The 17,280-nt window shown below is 42.7% G+C and overlaps 1 long non-coding RNA gene across 1 annotated transcript; it reads left to right on the top strand.

The window, feature by feature from the left end:
• Positions 1-159: 159 nt before the first annotated feature.
• Positions 160-1,598, top strand: LOC129193651 (uncharacterized). The gene is made up of 3 exons (XR_008573581.1): positions 160-248; positions 360-555; positions 1,418-1,598. It is a non-coding gene; the product is annotated as an uncharacterized LOC129193651 (long non-coding RNA).
• Positions 1,599-17,280: the final 15,682 nt, after the last annotated feature.

The raw sequence follows: 17,280 nt of genomic DNA, 5'->3' as shown, positions 1-17,280 counted from the left end.
GTATGGTCATTGTAACGAGCCCAAGCACCCGTGGGTCTCCATCACTGAACTCTATAACTGGAGACCCCGATCGCTTGCTGCGCATTGGAGGCTTGAAGCCACAAGAAGTATAGAAGTCGCCATGTTGTTTCACCCAAAACAAGAAAGGCGCACAACTAAAATGAGTTCGAGATGCCGTCTCGTGCTGCTATTAATTGCACAAATCGTGATACTCGTGAAAATCGCGAGAAGGGACTTACATTTCACAGGTAGGTAAATGCTTATAAATAATAAAAAATAGTTAAAAAAATATATATATTTTAAATCTGTAAGCATCTATTCATCTAAGTAGTTGTAAATGAGCCCTTATTCTCCTTTAGATTTCCACACTGCAATGTTCAACTTCTAAAGCAATGGGTAGTAAATATGCGGAGAGACAGGTGGATTCCTGCAGCCAGATCGCAACTCTGTTCAAGTCATTTCACCGAGGAGAACTTGGACAGGACCGGCCAGACTGTTAGATTACGACAAAATGCAGTTCCAACAATATTTGACTTTCGCGATCATCTTCTAAAGGTATGCGTTGCATTTAACTTTGATACTACGTAGATCCTTATCATAACAAATACCTTGTGAACACTGAAATGGACTTGTTATACATTGTAATTTCACACCATAGAGGTAGGAAAAAAACTTCAACTGGAGGGAAATTTTGAGATTTGGGTCTAGTAAATTTACTCTGTTTCAATGGAATTTTTCTTAATTCGCGTTAATTTTTACACCGAAACATAATAAATGTCGTGAATTAAGATACATGTATGTGTATGCGTGTGCTTTTTTGGGTGAAGCAAGATGGCCGACCAATGGCTTCATGCGGTCAGCAGGGACGCACCTTCCAGTAGTTCAGTGGTCTCCATTCATTGGCCACCACCTGTATTTCCGTTACCTTACCTTACTTTTACGCTCGGCACACAAATGTGGGGGCTTTTTACAAAACTAATTCTTCATGTTGGGGACTAAAACACATCGGACATCTACATCAGATAGGCAAAGCTTTGCTCTCTCGTCACAGAAAAGTTTTATCGATGTTAGTTTGTTTTGCTAGCTTGCTACTGGCTAATGTAGTTGTCGCCTGTTGGTGACGTCACGACTTCCGGGTTTTGTTCCGGTTGGCGGGTTTTGGTTGACGTAGAATTAAAAATACATCCCGTTTTGTCTTTAAAGTGTATTTTAAACACGTCATCAAAACAATAATAGTAACAACAATGATAGGTATTAAGAGTTTAGTTTATAGGGTTTGTAGGACGTAGATAGGTTTGGGGAAAAGTCTTTCACGGTGTCATTTCAAATACAAAACACTCTCCAATAATAAGACTTGTGCTGCCAAGAGGACATCCTGTAATTTCCAGTGATATGTGATTCCTTGTGCTTTGTCCAGGGAGTAGAACGGGGGTGTCCAAACCTTTCCAAAGGGGGGAAGAATAAACAAGACGACGGTAAGAAAGGATCGCTTCTTGTTCTTTTCTGATGCAATTTACGATTATTTTCTCAGTCAATTAATCTGGAGCTTGTCGTTTCGATTAATCGAGTAATCGGTTAGGCCAGGGCCACATGGTGAAAACGAAAGGATGCAACACATGTAGCTATACTAAGAAGTTATATATATTTCAGCAAAAAAACACTAATGTTACAAGAATAAAGTCAAAATATTACGGGAATAAAGTCACAATATTACGAGAAGAAAATTTACAGGAAGAATGTTGAAATTGTTGAAAAATTAAAAAAAACCCCAGCAGAAATGGAAAAAAAATAATTTTAGGAGAATAAAGTGAAAATAATAACAATTCTCATAGGAAACTCCTAATATTATGAGGGAAAATGATGGAGCACAGAGGTGACATTTTACAGCAAAAATATGTTATGTTTTTTTTTTGTCATAATATTATGAAATCAAACCAAAAAAAAAAGCTGTAATTTTTGGAAAATAGGTTGGGGAAAATGTTCTAATATGGGAATAAAGACAAAATTGTATGGGAAAAAAATATAAATATTACGAGAAGAAAATTTACAAGACGAATGTTGACATTTTTGGAAAATAAAATTAAAGCAGGAGAGTGTCACATAGTGGAAATTATATGAATAGATTGCAATATAGTTTTATATTTTTTCATTGTATTTTTCTTAAAAGTAATGTCTCGTTCTCGTAGACGCAATCTCGTGTATCGTCTCATCTCGCGAACTGAGTGTCTCGTGATGCCCCTGCAGGGACGTACTGAAATGAATGCACTTCTGTAGAACTGAATGTGTTGTATTTCCATTTGTGCCGTATCTACCCAAGTATTTAAAGGCGCAAACCACCATTTTTTAATGACAGAAGTTGCAATTCTCTCTGTTTCTTGTATTTCTTTTGTATTCTGACCCTCATGAGCTTTCCTGCATGTGCAAACATCTACACCATGCAGTATTTATGTTCACCTTCAAAGCAAGTAAAATCTAATGAGCTGTGTTTTGTATCGGAGGATTGTTTTGCGCGAGGCGCGCTTCCGATCCCGGCTTGGAGGCAGGATGGGGAAAGTGGTGATGCGAGTGGGATGTGGGAGTTTTCTCCAAGGACACGGTGCTTCCTCTGCCTGCGTTCTCATGAAGAATGCACAAACAAGCGCAGTGCATCAGGTAAATGAGCCGTGACGCGAGTCGTCTCCCAAAAAACGTGCGGGATCCTCTCACTGCTGTGTTCCGCCGCCATCTTTTTCTCTCCCCCGCCCCGCCCCGCCCCGCCCCACACAGCTTGGGGCCTGTGCTTATATGACGCTAATTGTTTCTGCTACTTGTGCCAAGTACCTACTCTTCCCTGGCACGTTCAGCAGACAGCCCTCCCTACCCCCCCGGTCCCTCAGCTAGCTTTTGTCTGTTTAAGCAATGGAGAGGAAAAAAAAGAGCGTGAGCGCTTGCCATCTGCACGCCACTGTTCCTGCTCGCGGCCTGCTACTGTCAAGAATGCCACGGCAATGCGCATCTTTGCTGGCTCTCAGAGGTAGCAGAATCCACGCAAAAGAAAACAAAAGTGACACCTAGCGCCGCTTAATATGAAAGAAAATAATTCAAGAGGTTTTTGATGGAGTGTAGGGGGAGTAGCTTAACTTTGCTCTGCCTGGCAAAGAAGTAAACATACACAATCCCACAAAGGTTACATTTTAGCAACCATCTTATTTGCACATCCCCCATATCCATCACAGCGTTCGCTCGTTTATCGCGGGGGATAGGTTTCCAAAATAGCCCGCAATAAGTAGCCAACTTTATTTGCTGACAATGATTCTATATGCTTTCAGGCTGAAAAAGCCCTCACCGTACACTTTATACACTTTTCTCAGACAGGCATTAACGTTTCATCACATTTCCCTCTTGTTTAAACACTCTCAAAGCTCAAGCACCGTTCTGCTGTACTGTAGTGTTTTTGTATCCTTGTGAGAACATATTGCTGCTGTCGTCCTATTTTCCTCCTCCACGTCGTCCTCCATGTATTCCGTAATGGTGCCCTACAGCCGCAATGTCTGCCTTCCTTCAAGTGTGTCCAGAAGTCCAACTTTGTGTGTGACGGTTGGCTTCCTCTGGCTTATGGGTGAGTGTTTCTTCTGCCTTCTGTTTGTGTATTACTTCATTTTTGCCATTTTTGTGATTCAAATGCTTAATTTAGGCCAAGGATAAGTGCAGTTTGCTTAAACATGCATTTTTCTTTACTAATAATAGGTCGTATTCAATCACCAAACAGCAATAATTTTTACGAAATTGCTTTATGAAAAACCACGATGCAGGGAGGGATGACTGTTTTTCCCTGAAGCCCTCTTTGAGTTGGTGTTCGTGCAGTAACGGCATCCAGCCGGCAAGTGGCAATGTTGTTTAGCTAATCCCGCTCTAGGCGCGACAGGAAGAGCCAGGATGGAGCCTCCCTCCATGGGAGCTGATACCACTTTCCTCTTGTTGAATTGACCTGTGCCACCATCACAGAGTACACGGCACGCTCTGTATTGACTTGCTGCTAACGCCGAGCAGCTGTTACATCATGCAGAGGAGGTGGGGGCGTCTTCCAACGTGCACTAATAGCAGGAGCCACTTTAGCTGCGAGCAGACAGATAAGCAGGCATGAATATTTAGTGACGCTTAAGCACAAGCGAGAGCCGACTGACAGGCGTTCCATCGACACGTTTGAGATACGTCTCCTGTTTTGACAGCACGACAAGTCGGGCTTTGAAGCTCCCGGAAGTGGCCCGCCAAAGCACGCACGTGGTAACAGTGATTTCACTCCCAAGCAGGCCACAGTGGTGCTGCCGTGCCAGACCCAATGCACCCAGCACAAAGAGCAAAAGTATAAATGTAGGCCAGGTAAAGACCTGCATCACAATAAGGAAATATTCCCAACACCTGCTGCTTTTCACGTGTGTAAATCTACTTCCATTCAAGCTGCATTAGATGTGAATGTTGAGGATCAGCCATTCAACCTTTGATGATCATCTCTTTGTGTGTTGAAGCCCCGCCGAACAAAACAGGAGTTTTTTCCCAGCTGGAAAAAAAAGCAAACAAACAGAAATGAATGGCAGGTGTGGTTGTTTGCCTTTCAAATCAACCCCGAGCATCTATTCTATTAACACGGGCGCGTCAATAAACGCAGAATTCAATTTCCACAGAGACGCACTCTAAGTTGACAGACCTCCAGAGAGATCAAATAGGCGCAACGGGAAGCTGGGAGGAAATGCTCGCGTCTGTGAAAGGTGCTGACACCTTCAGCAAGCCACAAAAATAAGACAAACGTCATATCTGCTCAAACAACGACGAGGGCGGAGGGCTGGGCCATTCATGGAAAAATAACCCTCACATTTAGAGCTTCTGATCGATGTAAAACTGCCGTGTCGGTTTATTCCCCCCCTACTGACAGAAGACAGATGAAGGAAACACGTGACCCTATCCCATCCAGTCTAACTGCTACACTACAGTGTCATTACATCGTCACGCAATCCCTATCGGGAACGCTATCAGTTGCGCGCATGTGCGAGACCTACGTCACTTCCTCCTTTTGCAAATTTTTACGACAGCGCTTCTGCGACGTTGCGTGCTGTAGTAGTTGTTATGATTTTTTAAATGTATGAACATAAATGGTCAATCACCATACTTCATTTATGTAATATATTGGGGGGGTATTTTATTAGTGACCCATTCAATACCAAAGACGTTTTTTTTTCGCGCAAGAGGCAAAAAAAATGTGATGACGCAGCTGCACACGAATAGATGTCACTTTTAAAGCAGTTTTAAGCCATAAAAAGAGCCACAAGGCAGCAGAAGTGCATTCGATACGAGCTTGGCATGGATCGTGTGAATGGGGGAATCACCAATGACAGCAAGGAGGAAGTGAGAGAGCGTGGAGGAGCGTAGCGGCCAGGAGGTTACACATTGTGGGGAAATTTTAATTTCACATATACACACACACGCATGCACACACGTGTGCACGCACACAATTTAGTTCCAAATGTGCAAATTGTAAATAGTTGATGGTGTTATATTTGTAAATAAATTGTGATTGTGATGTAAAACAACCCCTTTTTTGTGTTGTTTATGTTGGTATAGTTGTTTAGATATTTGAGCTGTCACAAAAGCAACAGAAACATCCTCAAAAAGATAAAATCTTTTTGTTTCTGATGAAAGACGGCAGTCTAATCTTCCCTTTGGTAGGTTCCATGTTTATATAGCCATAGAACACAATATTCTGTGTGCCATGAAATATCAGTCAAAATCGTCTAAAATATTCGCTACTGAAGGGGTTGTCTTTTGAAGAATGGCTGGGATTGAATGAGTTAACAGACTTTGTTAGCATACGGGTGTTTCTATCATCTTTATTCACCAAGACTGGGCTATGCAAAAACTTACACAAAGCGCCACAGACATAAACGTCGTATCCGGTTACGTATAACATACGTAAATTCAGTAAAACAACACAGAAAATGCAGTGATATTTGAATGTAAACTACCATAAGCAGAGTCTAATGATGGATTCATCTGGAGCATTCAGGTTTTTTTCCTGAACCGAGAAATACCATCCATCCAAACAGTACAGTACATCTTGCTAGCAAATGCGTAATCCCTCCTTTCTGGCGGTTAATTAGTTCCAGACCTGACCGTGATAAGTGAATTTTCATAGTTATGGCATAGAAAACATGTTTACAATCTACTCAGTATGGTTTTTAACATGATTAGAGCCCTGAAATAACACACCTATAGTCACCCTTACACTTCTATTACCCAATATAGTAGACATAATAAGAGAAAAAAAGACATAGAAAGTCAGTTTACTACCTTTATAAATATGGTTTTAAACATTATTAGAGCCCTCCAGACTTAAAATAACACCTTTACACTCCTATTACCCAATATAGTAGACATAATAAGAGAATATAAGACATAGAAAACTTGTTGACGATCTTGTAAATATGGTTTTAAACATTATTAGAGCCCTCCAGACCTAACATAACACCCCTATAGTCACCTTTACACTCCTGTTACCCAATATAGTAGACATAACAAGGGAAAATAAGACCTAATATAGACTCATATGTGTTAGCATTTGGCAAGTTTCTTGTTCCGTTTTTACTTCTTGTTTCTGTACAGTACTTCCTGTGATCAATGTAACATGTAACAATGTGACTGACACCTAGTGAGCAGTGTAGAATACTACATATTATCACCACGTCTTTGAACGCATCTTCTGAATGCCTTGTATTTGTATTTGACGTCATTCAGCCATTTTTAGCCCTGAAAATGCTTCATTTCGTCAAAAAATTGGTACCGTTTGCTTTAGTATGCATCTTTTTCGAATAAGAATAGGTCGTCTTTAGCACGTAGCAGGATGGCCTATTAATTAACATGTTTGAAAAACTGCTATAGAGTGAAGCCGCAAACTTCCAACAGCTATGTGGCGAGGGACGACTGCGTAGTTCAAGCTAACCCGTGATGGTACATAACAAAGGAACCCGAAAAAGAACGTCATGGAATTAGTTGCTGAGTGCATCATCCACTTAAATAAACGCCTCAGCACAAATCGAAGCCTCCTTTTTTCCCCCCTGGAGGAAAAAAAGTAGGGAAACCCACGTAGGAACACTTATTGCTATTAGGATCCTTCTCATTAGAGCCTCCAGACCTAACATAACACCCCTATAGTCACCTTTACACTCCTGTTACCCAATATAGTAGACATAACAAGGGAAAATAAGACCTAATATAGACTCATATGTGTTAGCATTTGGCAAGTTTCTTGTTCCGTTTTTACTTCCTGTTTCTGTACAGTACTTCCTGTGATCAATGTAACATGTAACAATGTGACTGACACCTAGTGAGCAGTGTAGAATACTACATATTATCACCACGTCTTTGAACGCATCTTCTGAATGCCTTGTATTTGTATTTGACTTCATTCAGCCATTTTTAGCCCTGAAAATGCTTCATTTCGGCAAAAAATTGGTACCGTTTGCTTTAGTATGCATCTTTTTCGAATAAGAATAGGTCGTCTTCTAGCACGTAGCAGGATGGCCTATTAATTAACATGTTTGAAAAACTGCTATAGAGTGAAGCCGCAAACTTCCAACAGCTATGTGGCGAGGGACGACTGCGTAGTTCAAGCTAACCCGTGATGGTACATAACAAAGGAACCCGAAAAAGAACGTCATGGAATTAGTTGCTGATTGCATCATCCACTTAAATAAACGCCTCAGCACAAATCGAAGCCTCCTTTTTTCCCCCCTGGAGGAAAAAAAGTAGGGAAACCCACGTAGGAACACTTATTGCTATTAGGATCCTTCTCATCTGACGGCAGCGTCCCGTTGTGACCGCACTTGAGGCGCTAATGATAATGTTATAACCCGGACCAATTACCATGGCCATCAGACTCACTTAATTGACTTGATTATGAGCGCTCCCTCTCGAGATGACCCCTCTAGACTCGAGAGGAACGCAACACAAAGAGACAGAGGGCATGGGCGGATGTGGCAGCCTCAGGCGGCGTGCGCCAGGCACCCGGGATATGACTGTTGGTGTGTACGTGCGTGTCCGTGACAGCGTGCGTATGGGGTGTTGGGAGACGGAAGGGAGCCAGCAGGCCTTCGGGGGCGTGGAAAGGAGGTGGAGACGGGAGGGGGCGGGGGCGCTCAGGCTGGAGGTTTGGAATCACAACCCGGTCTGTGTAATTGACCCGGACACACACAACATCTGAAGTTAATCCAATCAGGAGGAGGGGGAGCGGCGGGGAAGCGCAACACTCCCATCCGCGCACGACACACAAACATAAGGTCAAGAGCAGCTCGTATTAGCGGCGTGATGTCAGGGACAAGTGGTGTGGATAATTGACTTTCAGCACGCTTTAAAGGCACGCGGAGATGGCGATATGGAGGAAAAAGCAGCAGGTCCGGTTTGGCGGATGACAAATGAAGACCGAATGACTCAGCAGCAGGTTGACACTGACACTGCAGAGCCGCACGCGTCCTCTTATGATGTCATTTATTAGCGTTCATTTGACAATGGGGGGAAGATGGTTGACACTGCAGCGGGTGAAATGTTGTCAAAACTGACTCAAACGAACTTTTGCGTCAAATAGCTGATATTTTGTCAGATTTGTTGACGAAATGTTAGGTTCATGTATACCAGGGGTGCTGATTTTTTTTATTGGCCCTCAGCACATTTTAAAAATACAATTGAACAAAAAAAATCACGTTGCCCCCCCTTTTTATTAACTCATTCAATACCAAAGACGTATTTATACGTTTTTATAAACCCCAGCGCCTGACGCCAAAGATGTATTTATGCATCTTTTACATTTTTTAACGCATGCGCACACGCACACAATTTAGTTCACATGTGAAAATTGTAAATACTTCATGGTGTTATATTTGTAAATACATTGTTATTTTGATGTAAAACAACCCCTTTTTTGTGTTATGTTGGTGTAGTTGTTTAGATATTGAGCTGTCACAAAAGCAACAAATATTTGTGTTAAAGAGAAAGTTATGCTTGAAATTTATCTTTTCACAAAAAACTGTTTTTCTCTCTGTTTTAGTCGGTAACTGATATTTTCCTGAAATTTATCTGTGTCCTACTGCTGATTACTAAAGAACAGAAAAAGGTAGAAACAAACTTTTTTCTTTCTGATGAAAGACGAGAGTCTGATGTTTCTTTTTGTCGGTTCCATGTTTATTTAGCCATACAACACAATACTATTCTGCGTGCCTTGGAAGATCAGTCAAAATGGCCGTACTGAAGGGGTTGTCTTTTGAAAAATGGCTTGGATTGAATGAGTTAATTACTAATTTTATTAGTAATTATATATTTTTTGGGCCCTCTGGCAATCAGGGGACCTTGGAATTGTCCTGATCCCTCTAGACATGAAATAACACCCTTATGGTCACCTTTATACTCTTATTTCCCACTATAGTAGGCATAATACTAATGTCCTGGTGGCTGTGGTATCATCAATGCAGCATTACTGACACTCAGAGACCAGTGTAGAATACAACTTTAAGGAGAGACTCACGATGCACTTCATTCACTTTGTAAGCAGAGAACACATGCAGTGAACATTCACACAGGACCTGCTGTCGGACACTCTCTCCACATGCTAACCTGCTGCTAGCACTCAGCTAACAGTCAACTCCAGCTAGCTGATGTCACACATGTCACTTCCTATTTTTATGCTGGAAAATGCTTCATTTAGGCCATGAATATGTGCAATTTGCTTCAATATGCATATACAGTCAAACCTGTCTTAGCGGCCACCTTTATAGAACAGCCACCTGCCTATAGCAGCCACTAAAAAATCCCCCGCAGCAAATTTACATGTTATAGACCCTGTGTATAGCAGTCACCTGTCCAACGCGGCTAGCGGCCACCCATTTTGTCTCCCTTGGTCAATATCTGACTGCATATAGCGGCCAAATTACCAACTCAATTGGAGTATTTTAGAATGTACTCACGTTATTTTTCATCAGTCCTCATCCACAAATCCATCAAAGTCCTCATCTTCTGTATTTCACACAAACAAAGCCGTCTTCTTTTCCGTTCGCTACTAGTCTGTTAACTTGTCAGTGTTATTCAGCTCCGAAGCAAAGAAGGAAACTTCTCCTGTTGCTTCTGCCAACTTTATTTACTGAACGCGGCCACCAGACAGCAGCTCAGAACACACACACATCTCTCAGCATCGTCTCTCCTTCCTGCTTGCCCACAAGGCAAAGGTTAAACAAGCCCCACTACATAGCTGTCCAGCCAATGCCTGTAAGAAATGACACCGTTTATTTCCTGGTGTGCACTGGTCAATACTGTAATGCCGCTTGTTGTGGGGAAGGAGAGACTCACGTCGCCGATGCACTTTAATGGCTTTATTAACAGCGGAGAACACTGCAGGACTTTACATCCACGCCAACATAAACACACTTCCCAACTCTCTCCAAACTCACAGCTAGCACTGAGCCTAGCTCTCCTGCTCGGGACGCCCACCGTCACTTCCCGTCACTTCCTGATGAACTAAAGCTGTAATGACACTCTGCCGTATAAAAAGTAAAATATTAAAAACAAGCGTAAGACATTACTAGCACAGCTTTGTTCTGTGGGTCGTGGATATATTCTATCAGTTATTATTAAGCCTCTAGCTTCCTTTTAGTAAGTAAAAACCTTGGCTATGATTGCACTACATTGTCATGTAGACCTACAAAGTACACTTGGAAGAACAAGAGGTGAATAAATGTATTGCAACTGATGTGAAACTGATGACGGGTAGGATTAAATAAGCTTTGCTTCTTCCTACTCCTTTTTGGACATGCAAAATTGTGAATTGTACTATGTGATGTACTACTGTTTGACTCATGCATGTTCAGGATGAATTAAAACCATGAACCATGAACCGTGATAATAACAAGCCTAGTAGTGCTGTACAACTTTTATCTGCAGTCCGCAGCGCCCTCTACTGGTCAACATTATTATTTTTCCCCTTTTTTTTCTTTTTTTTCCTCTACTGGTCAACATTCAAACTGGACGCCAACCTGTCTATAGAGGCCACCTGTCTATAGCGGCCACTTTTGCAGACTCCCTCTAGTGGCCGCTATAGACAAGTTTGACTGTATTTGTATTAATCATAGACCATATTCAGCCTCAAAAAAGCAATCATTTATTAATGATTTTTTTTTTTGAAAAACAGCGATAGAGTGAGGGCTGATGTTCGAACCGTGATGTAGCGAGGGATGACTGAGTGTATGTAAAAAGTGGATAAAGTACACAACAGTGCTTCTTGGAGACATGCACTCTGTCAGCTCATTAGCGTTAAATCTACACACACATGTAAAATGGGCATCCAAATCGGGCTTACTAAAAGCACTTTTAAACTGGCTCAACTTCATTAAAATTAGTGAAATAAAGAATAACATTTGGTCCTGAAAGGATAAATGAGTTATATATTAGCATGCTAAATATACACAACCTTGCTAGCACACACACACACACACACACTTGATAAAATGAAGATATGAATTCTTTACCGCTGTATTTACTATTGCGTGACTATTGTATTGTAGCATAGGATACAAGCGCAAGCGGTCGTCTTTAAAGGGTCGTAAACAATCACACATACAGTCAACATTTCGCCAGGGTGGCTAGGTGGTATTTACGAGCGGAAAAGCATAGATGGAGCCAGGACAGGATGCGTTGCCATGGTAACCCAAGCCAAATGGAGACATCAAAGACCCTCTTCCCTTGATCCGAGGGCGGCGGCGACAGTGTAAGGATGATTCTAAGCTGAAAGTGGGAAGGAGCCATGAGAAGTTGAGATGTCTCCCTTTTCGGGACGGACGCCTGCAATTGCTTAAATCAAAATAAATCTAAGATGGTGAATCTGCAATTGACAGATGCTTGGTGAGTTTTGTTTTGACAATGAAAAAGGTCCGCGCAAACAATCCTTTTTTTAACTCATTCGATCCCAGCCATTTTCCAGAAGACTCCTTCAGTAGTGGCCATTTTAGACCATTTTGACTCATCTTTCAAGGCACACAGAATACTGGCTATATATAAAGTTTGTTCCTACCTTTTCCTGTTCTTTAGTAATCAGCAGTAGGACATAGAGAAGTTTCAGGAAAATATCAGTTCTTGACTAAAAAAGGGAAAAAAACAGCTTTTTGTGAAAAGATACATTTCAAGCATAACTTTCACTTTGACACAAATTTGTTTGCTTTTGTGGCAGCTCAAATATCTAAACAACTATACCAACATAAACAACACAAAAAAGGGTTGGTTTAAAATAACATTTTAAGTACAATTATAACACCATGTACGATTTACAATTTTCACATTTGGAACTGAACTGTGTGTGTGCACGTGTGTGCGCGCGTGCACACATTAAAATGTACATTAAAATACAAAGTTTAACCTTCTGGACGCCAAACTCCTCCACGTTCGTCCACTTTCTCCGTGCTGTGCTTTTTTTTAAATCAAATGCACTTCTGCCACCTTGTGCCCGTTTTTATGGCTTAGAATTGCTCTAAAAGTGACATCCATTAGGGAGCAGTTGCGTCAGCACCTCTTTTTGCGTCTCACGCAAAATATGTAAAAGAGGTATCAATACGTTGCTGGGAATGGGCGTTTGGGTTCTTAAAAACGTATAAATACGTCTTTGGTATTGAATGAGGTAAAGGAATACCTCTGAAAGTGTGCCAAGTGTTGCAAAGCCAGCATTTTCATCTTGTAGAGTCTGATTCAGGTGTGCCTAATGAAGTGACCTGTGCCATCCATGGAAAAACCACAAGCAGATGAACTGAGCCCTTCAGTGCTGGCCGTGGCTGGGATCCCAACAGCGAGGGACAACCGTGGCGGAGCTTCCCGTTTCGTTTCCAGTAAAAGGCGGAGGACACGCTAATAAAGAACTCGTCGTGGGCTAACATGTGGGGATTGAAAGCAAACGTGCTTTTCAGCGCCAAGTGTACTGCTGGCTTTTCACAGGGCCCCTCTGTTCCAGCCGTGATTGAACGCAACGTCGGGAAAGGACTATTTACTCCTTTCATTTCCTCTCGTGTACAACAGACGGCTGGAGCGTGTGACTTGCCGTATACCAAAACAGGGCCGGCTGTAATGCCGCATGAAGACCGTGGCCAATTCATATTGATGGGAATGCGGCCTCGGAAGCCCAGCAGCGGCCGTCTTTTTTTTTTTTTTTTTTCCATAAACCGGCGGAAACAAGAAGTCAGTCAGCTGACAGGTGTGGCGTGGATAAGAGATGGGGCGTGGAGAACGCGGAGATAAAGCAAACAGCGTCTGCACTTTTTTGGCACTTTTGCGTACGTGCCGCATTGTGTGTGTCTGCCGCGCCGTAGCTGCAGAGGATTTCACGGTGGAAGCTGTGTAAACAGCAGAATGCATGTCAAATATGATGAGTCTTGATGGCTGTAAAACACACCCAAGGACTGCTCCTCACTTACTATCTACAAGCGCAGCCCCCCCGGAGCTACGTCTGCATCCTGCTGCCATCTTTCCACACTTGTCGCGCCACAAGTCCCCCTCTGGAAGGCATTGATTATTTTGGCAAGAGAGCCGGGGAGAAAGAGAGAGCTGTGATTTTCTTTTGTGTTTTTGAAGAATGGAAGGGAGTATTTTTTGTGAGCCCGGTGCAGCCGCATGAAAAATACGAGCTCATCGGGGAAGAAATAAAGATGATGGATTTGCTGGCTGACGCTGGCTCTGCAGGACTTCTTCTGCATCCCTTTCGTTCCCCGTGCCGAATTACGCCCCGGCAGAGCATTAGCATTAGCCGCATGTCGTCGACTTGTGTTAGCCAGTGAAACGGGTGCTGTCTTAGCCGAGGAGGCAAAAACACACGGGCTAGGCTGCGGGCAGCGCGAGGCTCCAGGGAACCGCTCCAGATTGCAGGCAGAGGGCCTGATAAGGCAGCGGGCCATTCATCAGGCCAAATGAAGGCAGTAAAGTCGACTGGAGGGAACCGAGGCGTCGCCCCGGGATGGCAGTCGGCCTCTCGGAGGAGACCTGTGACTAACACATGCGAGCAGGCAGCCGTGCACGCGCGCAAACACGCAGGCAAATAGCAGAAGAACGGGCAAAGATGCAGGAATAAATGGATGGGGAGGCAGATAAGAGCTCAGAAGAGGAGGTAGCTACGAGCATAATGGACCTCCAGAAGCACAGGTGTCATTTCCTCGCAGCTACACTCAGCCATTCAGGCTCCTGACTGGGGGTCTACATGTTGGCCATCCTGCTCAGAAAACATCCATCAGTTAGATACTACACCGATCCAGAGGTGATACATTACCAGCGGCGCCAGGGGGACAATGTGTGCCGGTGATGAATGCCGCTTCTGCACCCTGCTTAAATCTGCTCAGCGTTCTGGTGGTTTATCGGTTCCAGACCCGAACGTATGAGTGAATTTCCGCAAAGTAGGGTTCAATATTAATAAACAGAATATTTTTGTAGTTATGGCATAGAAAACCTGTTTACCATCTTCTAAATACAGTTTTTAACATTATTAGAGCCCTCTAGACATGAAATAACACCCCTATAGTCACCTTTACAGTCCTATTACCCAATATAGTAGACACAATAAGAGAAAATAAGACTTAAAAAAGATAATAGATGCACAAGTTAGCAGTTCCTTCTGGACAGCGTACGCCCAACGTACTTTTTTATTTTTTATTTTTCTATTTACTTAGGATGAGTGCTATTGGCCAGGGGTGCCATATAAGGGGAACAAGTCAGGACAATTCCAAGGTCCCCTGACTGTCCCCCACCGCCAAAAAATAGGTCATTACTAGGGGAGATTATAATGTGACAAGATTTCTCATTCAGAAAAAAACAATCGTGATAATCAATCAATAAATTAATTAATGACATGATAAATGAAAATGAAGTTGATCATTTTGCCGGCCTTCGTATATTGCCAAACAGGCAACAAGAGGCTCCACTCTGTGCATTGACTCAGTACCTACACTCTTCATAAAACAACAGCAAACAGAGTGAGACCTCTTGTCAGTCGCATTTTCCCTGTAAGGGACAAGGGGCCGCTAGCATACATACAGAAAACGAGTGAAGCCTCGTGAGGCGCAATGCAAGGTAACATACAAATTAGGAGGGGAAAAAAGTGCTTGCAAAGTCAAATGCGACAGCCCCGTGTGGGAATACACTAAGTCCCCTACTAACGAACATCCAACGTGCAAACACTCATAGATACGAACACAAGCCGAGTGGTCTATTTTTTTCATGATTTTTTTCGAAAATTGCCATTTTGTCATTTAAATTTTTTTGAAATACAAAGGCACTATTTTTGTATTGCGTGCCATTTCGCCGCTACAAATGGTGGGTAACAGCATCCCTCTCGCGCGATCTTTCTCAGTTCGTCTGCACTTGTCGCTGATAGCATCTCGGGGCACGCCGTTTGTACCCCATTCGATACTTTACAGAGACGTTTGTTATCCGTTATCATGGCTGATAAATGGAGTGCAAGTGCTAGCAGTAGTGGCAGGAAACATCAAGCAATTTCTATGGAAACGAAGGTGGCCATCATCAGGAAGTTGGACGGTGGCGAGAAAATGGCTAATGTAGCGCATGCTAATGGAGTGAATCGCTCAACCATAGGAACAGTTTACAAAGGCAAGGTTGGAATTATGGAACATGTGAAGACTTCTGTACCAATGGCATCCACTAGCAGTACAAAGAGGAGTCTAACGACGACGAAGATTTGTCCTTTCTTCAATAATTCCTCCTCCTGCTCCACCACCACCACCAACGACGTATGCTCGACCACTCCTCTTCAAAGGTAAATAACATTTATCATTACGTATTATTCTATCACTTTTATTATTGTTTTTTTCATTAATTAACCTGGTTTAATATTACTACTGCATCCAAACTCATATTTACATACATACACAAATAATGTATATGTATACACGTACATGTAGTACCTATATCATTGCTAATATTACCTTTTCCTTACTTAGTGTTTTAATGAGTGAAGCGAGCCCATCAACACAGTATGGTGAATTAATTGGAAAGTGCGAGCAACATAAAATGAACTAGCCTACCTCAGACTGATCCACATTGGCCGGCCTTCGTCCCGACATTCAACTCTCACTGAGATGTTTGGTCGGCAAAGTAATACAAACGAAACAAGGCCAAATGGTTCACAGATAGTCATGGCAAAAGAAATGCTGCTCCTTAACACAGTTGAAAATAACATTTCAGGAAATGCTGCAAATGTTTGACAGACAGTAGGAATTACCTGTGCGAAAGCACATGTCACAAACGCCAGTTCCATAACTTTACGGCATGAAAGATGACATATTAAAACAAATGTTGATTATCATATATTATTGTTTAATATTATTATTAATGTTATCATAACAGTGGTTTATTTGGTCTAAAAAATGTTGAAAATATTATCGTTTAGTGTAAATTTGTGGGACAGTAAACGCACCTCTCGTTCTCGTGGACCCAAAAGGAAGCACAAAATCACCTTAATTTAGACAAAAACATATTTGACTTACTTTTTCACGAGAACGTATATCACCGGTGAAACTTCCAGAGGATGAGACGCCTTCTTCAAGGAGACTGGATGTGAGAGTACCCTGGTGGAGCTCTAGCAGGACTTCCAGGTAGCACGTAGGTGGGCTCCGAGCGAGAGAGCAGTCGGTGAACCCAGTGTCTTCCAGCACTGACGAAGGCTGCTCATATCGTCAGTTATTTCACGCTCATACGGGCGAGGGTTGTCCAGCGTTTTGGCTGCGTTAGCCGCCGTTTGACAGATGACGACACCGTGAGCCTCCAAAACTCACCGTACTCCGTCAAGTGTTTCTTCTTCAAATGCCGTATTAAATGAAAGCTTTTTAACGTGCCACTCCCGCCAGATAGTTTTCATAACATACGTTGGCAGATTTGTTTTGTTTTGGCACGCCTGCGCAGCATGAAGGAAAGTGGGAGGAGGCACACGCAGGGATTGCCACAGGCTGCATGCTGTGATAATGCGAGCCACGGGTGATCGGCGATGGAAGGCATTTATCGGCATATGCCCATCACTTGCTTTTTCCCGGAAATCGGGCGATACTGATCGGTGGCTGATCGATCGAAGCACTCCTACGAGTAATATTTAGAGACATTTATAAAACTAGAGTCCTACGAAGAACACACAACCTCATCAAGGACAGCACACATCCACAACACTCATTATTCACACTCCTACCGTCAGGCAGACGCTACAGGAGTTTGAAGTCCAGGACCACAAGGCTG

The sequence above is a fragment of the Dunckerocampus dactyliophorus genome, chromosome 14 (genome assembly GCF_027744805.1).
Source record: "Dunckerocampus dactyliophorus isolate RoL2022-P2 chromosome 14, RoL_Ddac_1.1, whole genome shotgun sequence".
Taxonomy (NCBI): domain Eukaryota; kingdom Metazoa; phylum Chordata; class Actinopteri; order Syngnathiformes; family Syngnathidae; genus Dunckerocampus; species Dunckerocampus dactyliophorus.
The sequence above is the reverse complement of the archived record's forward strand: the minus strand, read 5'-3'. Positions and strand labels throughout refer to the sequence as shown.